Here is a 7,117-nt window from a genome sequence, read left to right as displayed (position 1 = left end):
AGGTCTCCCACTGGGACCTGAGCCATCCACATTGTTTTCTGAGATGAGGTCTCCCACTGGGACCTGAGGTTCCCTGACTAAGCTAAGCTGCCTGGCCTGTGAGTACCAGGGCTCCCCAGTCTCTGCCTCCTCAACGTGGGAATTGCAAATGTAGGCCACCACACCTAGTTTTGACATGGGTGCTGGGGATCCAACTCAGGTCCTCGTGTGTGTGTGTGTGTGTGTGTGTGTGTGTGTGTGTGTGTGTGTGCATGTGTGTGTGTGTCTGTCTGTCTGTCTGTCTGTCATCCATCTCCAGGTACACAGGCATACGTGTATGCATGTGTATGAAATCCAAAAGATAACCTTGGGTATGAGTATGGTTCCCTCAGGTGATAGCTACCTTTTTATTTCAACATCTTTCACTGGCCTGAAACTTGGCAAGTAGACTATGCCAGCTGGCCAATGAGTCCCAGGGGTCCACCTGCCTCCACCTTTCTAGGACTAGAATTACAAACACCTGTCAAGACACATTTGGTTTTTGGTTTTTTTTTTCCTAACATGGTATGGTGGTTTGAATGAAAATGGTCCCCATAAGCACATAGGGAATGGCACTATTTGAAAGGATTAGAAATGACTAAGACTTGTGGCCTTGTTGAAGTGGATATGGCCTCGTTGGAGTGGGTGTGGCCTCATTTGAGGAAATGTGTCACTGCTAGTGAGCTTTGAGGTTTCAAATGCTCAAGCCAGGCCCAGTGTCTCTCTCTTTTCCTGCTGCCTGCCAGTCCAGATGGAAGACTCTCACCTCCTTCCCCAGAACCATGTCTGCCTGTGTGCCACAGCGCTTCATTGTGGTGACAATGACAGTGGACTAAACCTCTGAACTGTAAGCTACCTCAGTTAAATGTTTTCTTTCATAAGAGTTGCTGTGGTCATGGTGCCTTGTCATAGCAACAGAACGTTGAGACACATGGGTTCTGGGAATCAAATGCAGGTCTTCATGCTTAGAAGGCAAGGGCTTCACCAACTGCTAACTGGCCTGCCTCCAGACCCGTTCCCACCCCACCCCACCCAACCACTAAGGCTCTAAGCACTAGTAGGTGTGGATCTTACAGGGCCTCCGTAGGATGATGGACAGACTGCTCACAACCCTAGCATCAGGAGAGCCTGTGGCCTGGGTGAGCTCCAGAGTCCCCAGTCCTATGCAGCACCAGGAGGAACAGAGTGTGAAGGCTGACTGTCTTAGTCACATTCTTATTGCTGTGGAGACACCATGACCAAGGCAGTGTATAGAAGAAACAGTTTACTGGGCTCACAGTTTCAGAGGGTGAGTCCATGACCATCATGGCTGGGATCATAGCAGCACGGCAGACAGCTGTGGTGCCGGAGCAGCATAGGTGAGAGCTTCCATCTGATGAGTCAGGGAGAAAGCTAACTGGGAATGGGTGGACTACCTGAGGCCCAGTGACACATTCCTCCAACAAGGCCACGCCTCCTAATCCTTCCCAAGCAGTTCCACCAACTGGGGACCAAACCTTCAAATATATTAGCATACGGGGCCATTCTCATTCAAACCTCCGCACCGCCTTTAGGTTTCCACCAGGGACTAATTTCCTCAAATAGTCCAGGGGTATGTGGATGGGACAGAAGTCAGAGATGAACATCTAACAGCCTAAGGCATAAAGGAATTCTGGGTAGGAAAAAAGGAAGTCTGAACTGTATAATCAATGTTCCTAGCCCACAAAAGTGTTCTGTGTGACCTCATGGGTCACAAGCCCAGTCCTGAGTTCCAACCCTGTTTTCCAACCCTGAATAAGTGGGTTCTACACTCAGACTGGCTCTCTTCCCACTCTCCTATACGATGACTATCCCGCCACCCACTAACCAAGCCCTTTCTCTTTTCTGACAGCCTCTTCACAGGCAACCTGGGCTCCCCACAACCTTGTCTTCTCACAGACCCAGAACTTTGTACCCCAGAATGGAGGAACCAGTGCAGGCCCCATGGCTCTGGCTACTCCTCTCACCTCTACAGAGTGAGTTCTGAATAGGACCTGACCCACCCAAGCCCACGATGGGGGCTGGCAGACATGACAACCACTCTTTCCTGTCTTGTCCCTTTGTCACCACAGAGTGCAGAACTCTACCCTGGACTCTGATCCTGTATTCCTCAGCACCCTGGTCCCTGTGTTCTGTGACTCCTGGTCACCAAGATCCTGGTGCTGGCAGCCTTGCTCCCCAGGGGCATAGCAGGGCTTGGGCTGGGAGCAAATGGTGCAGAGAACAGTGTCTGTCACAGAGGCTCAGAGCAGGAATCTGTCAGAGAACAGAGGTGAAAAAAAATTGATAGTTGTAAGCTGGTAATACGGCTCAGTGGTTAACAACTGGCTGCTCTTCCAGAGGTCCTGAGTTCAGTTCCCAGCAACCACATGGTGGCTCACAACCATTCATAAAGGGATCTGATGCCCTCTTCTGGCATGCAGACAGGGCACTCCTATATTTTAAAAATTCATAAATAAATTTTAAAAAAAGTTTTAGCTAGTGGCACAGACCTTTAATTTCAGCACTTGGGAGGCAGAAGTAGACAGATCTCTGAGTTTGAGGCCAGCCTAGTCTTGTGAGTTCCAGGACAGCCATAACTACAAAGAAAAACACTGCCTTGAAAAATACAAGTAAAAAAATAAATAAATAAAAGATATAAAAATAGATGGTATATAAAGATAGATGGTAGATAGATAGATAGATAGATAGATAGATAGATAGATAGATAGATGATAGATAGATAGATAGATAGATAGATAGAAAGATAGATAATAGATAGATGATAGATAGCCTTTCAAAATAGGCATCCTCCTGCAGACCACACGCCTGCCTCAGTTTTTTAAGGATAGACCTGTAGGCAAGTGTTTCTTCCACACTTCTGTCCCCTGTGCCCACCCCCCAACACACACACAACCAGAAAGCATGCACCACATACACTGCCTACCTCTTCAGGAACACGCAAGTCCATGAAGTACCTGTAGCTACGTCCTAAGTTCTGAGTGAGGACATAGTAGACACAGGAAGAAATAAGTCACAAGCTTGGGGAGAGAGGACATGTAGAAAAATGTACATGGGGTTGGGTAAAAGATACAAGCCATCTTAAGAAAGTGGTGAAGAGAGTCATGGCAGGCCAGGAGCAGCCTTGCTGAGGGCACACCTGTGGGGACAAAGGCACACCTGTGGGGACAAAGGCACACCTGTGGGGACAAAGGCACACCTGTGGGGACAAAAGCACATCCATGGGCACCAAGAACAGGTGTGACTCGCATCAATAGTTCTTCATCCCAGGACATTAGAAAGTCATGTGGTTTGCACAGGAGTTTTCTGGAAGCATCTAACCCAACACAGGCCACAAGCCCCAAGATGGTGGCCTGTGTCCCTCAAGCTGGAGCGCTTGAGAGCTCCTCCCTACCTCTGAATCACACATCTTTAAGAAAAGGACAGAACTTGATCCAAAGTCCAGGACTACACTGCTCAATACAGACCTGAGTGATATGTTTATAAAAAGATAGAGAGAAAGGGAATATGTTCTATGGAAAGAGAAAGGGAATATGGAGGGGTGGTGAGGTGTAGGGGAAGGGGATGTCTCAGAGGCCCATGCCAAGGCATCCTTTCCCCCTGAGGGACCAGCCACATGATGGTATAGTATAGAATAGAGTTTATTCAGGGCATGGGGAGGGAAGTTAAGAGGGTAGCAGAGGCAGAGAAAGGCAGAGAGAGGAAGAGAGAGTAGAGAAACAGAGGTTGGTTATGTCCATGTGGAGAGAGGGGGAAAAGAATAGTGAAGGGAGGGGGAATGGAAGAGCCCAAGAGAGCGAGAGAACAAGAGAAGAGCAAGAGAGCAAGGAGGGGGCTAAGCAGCCCCCTTTTATAGTGGGTCAGGCCTACCTGGCTATTGCCAGGTAACTGTAGGGTGGAATTTAGACAGAATGCTAACACTGAATCATTCCTATTAACCTGGGGGAGACACAGCCTGTGGCCCAAGTCAAGTTCAGCCATCCATCCTCAATAGAAAGAAAGAAAGAAAGAAAGAAAGAAAGAAAGAAAGAGAGAGAGAGAGAGAGAGAGAGAGAGAGAGAGAGAGAGAGAGAAAGAGAGAAAGAAAAAGAAAGAAAGATTAATAGTGAAAAACAGAAACAGATTTATTCCATATGGCCATACTGGGAAGAGGGACAACAAGATCCATGAGCAGCACCCCTCCCCCCAAAGCCCTCCACCGCCCAAGTCTGTCTTCGAGGTCCTAAAGTAAGGCTAAGTGCGCGAGAGCAGTCTTGCCCTCCACTGACCCCACTAGGCCTCCATCTCATCCAAGCCAGCCCATGCCATCTCCCAGCACGAGACTCCTGGGGAAATTGCCATTTCTTTGGGGTCCATCGCTTCAGTGGTCTGGTAGTAACACTGAGAGACATAAGTGTCTCTTTAATGTCTCCATTGGAGCCAGCACCTTCTAAAGGAGGAAGCAGAGCCCAGTGCCGACACCTCTCCACATCCTGAATCATGAATGGTCATTCCCACATCTCCTAATAAAAGAAAAGCTTTGGGCAAAATTTGTGCAGCAGAGTTCTTTGAGACATTACAGTGCATCCGCCCCATGATTCCCATTGGTTTGTTTTGTTGGCCTCACACAGAAGCACAATGGGCCTCCTGTCGATTGGTCTGGAGACATGCTCAGCCACTCCTGTGTGCTCCACTGTGCCCTCCTTCCCTCCCCCATTGTTATCCCTCCCACCACCAACACGGCAGCAGGCTCCAGACAGAGGGATCCTTTCTTCTATGTCTTGGTGCAGCTGTCCAACTGCAGGGGTCCTGCCCAGCTCTGCACTCCTATGAAGCTATTCTATCTTTTTCTCTCCAATACATGTGGTCTCTTCATTAGACCTTTAAGTCTCTGTTTTTGTCATCTTTTCTCTCCTGGTTCCTGGTTGTCATTCATTTTTTCATTCTTCTCAGGGCCTTGTTCTTTGTTTGGGGGACACATGAGTGCAGTGCCTGCAGAGACCAGAAGAGGGCATCAGATCCTCTAGAGCTGGAATTGTGAGCCATCACGTGGGTGCTAGAAACCAGACTCCAGTCCTCTGCAAAAACAGCAACTTCTCTTAATCACTGAACTATCTCTCTGTGTTCATGTGATGGGGTCTCATGTAGCCCAGGCCGGCTTTAAACTTGCTATGTAAATGAGGCCTATCTTGAATATAGACACAGTCCATGCTAAATGTTCATCAATACCTTCTGAAACTCTGGTTTTTCTACACCAGTGTTTACAATGTCTGCTATCTGCCTTTCATTTCTCAAATGTTCCCTTTTACAGCATGCCTGTTTGGATTAGACACAGTATATTTTCTTTGGTGACATTAAAATGTTAACTCTTTTGTTTTTGAGGCATGTTGCTCAGACTGGATCTGAACTCCCTACAAAGACAATTTTGACCTTGATCATCCTGCTGAAGTGACAGGCTGTGCTCCACACCCGAGTCTAAGGTGTTAGCCCTTGAACTTGGTTTTAAACTTTGTGCATATATACCCCTTCTCCTCTGCCTGTCTGTCTCATCTACCTCTGCTTTCTTCAGAGCTTTCTGGAAACTTCAGATTCTCAACAGTTTACAAAGGGGAGGAGAAAGCTCTGTGTGTGTGTGTGTGTGTGTGTGTGTGTGTGTGTGTGTGTGTGTGCATGTATGTGTGTATATGTGTATGTGAGTGTGTGCATGTGTATATGTACGAATGTGTGTGTGAGTGTGTGCATGCGTGTGTGTGTGTGTGTGTGTGTGTGTGTGTGTGTATGTGTGTGTGTGAGTTGGGATCTAGATTGTCCAGACAGAAGATGGCTCCATTCTTTCTCTGTGACATCTCAGTTTACACACACACACACGTGAACACACTTGTGCACACACACATGCACACAAACACACTCACACAAATATACACACAAATACACATGCTCACACACATGCTCACACATTCACACAAATACACACACACACAGGCTCTTTGAGAAATAAGCCAGATTCAGACTTCTAGGGAGACTAGGAAAGGGGTCTCCTGCCTAGGGTCTGTCTCCACACTGCCTTAATTGCTGTCCCTCCAGAATGCTGGAGCATTGAGGGAGCTGCGTCTGAGGGGATTCTTCTGAGAGACTCACCTCAAACTTTCTGAAGGAAAGCAGTGAGAGAAGATATGGAGTGTAGGCTGCTGACCTTCCGTTAGTATCAGGAAGGGGGAATCCGGAAACCCAGCTTCTTTATGAAGTAGCCCAGCCTCTCCTCTGACATCAGCTTCCATGTCCGCGCTGACTTTTGAGGCACCTGGGGCCTCCGCTTGCTCCTTGTGGCTTGCTCAGCCTGCTTTCTTATAGAACCCAGGACCACCAGCCCAGGGTGGCACCACCCACATCTATCCCTAATTAAGAAAATATCCTTTAGGCTTGTATACAGTCCTATCTTATAGAAGCATTTTCTCAACTGAGGCTCCCTCCTCTCTTGTAACCATAGCCTGTGCCACGTTGACATAAAATTATCCAGCACACTATTCTTCCCCTAGTCCGTTAACTTTGCCCACTCAAACACGCAGTCCACAGTACAAGCCACAGCCCTCCCAGGCTCTTGGGACTCGACCCCCTGCTCTCACAGAGCCTGGCATCTCCTGGGAAGACATTGGTTCTTCTCATAACATGTTTTATTGTTCATTCATTTTTGTTTGCTCTGTTGTATGCGTGTGTATGTATGCATGCATGTGTGCTTGTGTATGTGCAAGCAATCATGGAAGTGTGGATGTACGTGCATGTGTGCGTGCATGAAGACCTGAAGACAACCTTGGCTCTCCTTCCCCAGGTACCATCCAGCTTGGTTTTTGAGACAGGATCTCCTGCTGGCCTGGAGCTTGCTAATGAGGCTGGGTTGGTTGTCCAGAAAGCCCCAGGGGTCCACCCATCTCCACTACCCAGGGCTGGGATGGTAAACGGGTTCTGGGGATCGAGTTCAGGTGCCATGCTCGCAAGACCAACACTTTAACAACTGAGTCATCTCACTCACCTCGGGCCACCAGAATGGCAGGCCACCTCATTGCCCCTCCTTATCTGCCCTGTGCACCTAAGGTGACTTCTGTAA

This window comes from Mastomys coucha, unplaced genomic scaffold, assembly GCF_008632895.1.
Source record: "Mastomys coucha isolate ucsf_1 unplaced genomic scaffold, UCSF_Mcou_1 pScaffold3, whole genome shotgun sequence".
NCBI classification, from domain to species: domain Eukaryota; kingdom Metazoa; phylum Chordata; class Mammalia; order Rodentia; family Muridae; genus Mastomys; species Mastomys coucha.
This window is presented reverse-complemented; position numbering follows the sequence as displayed.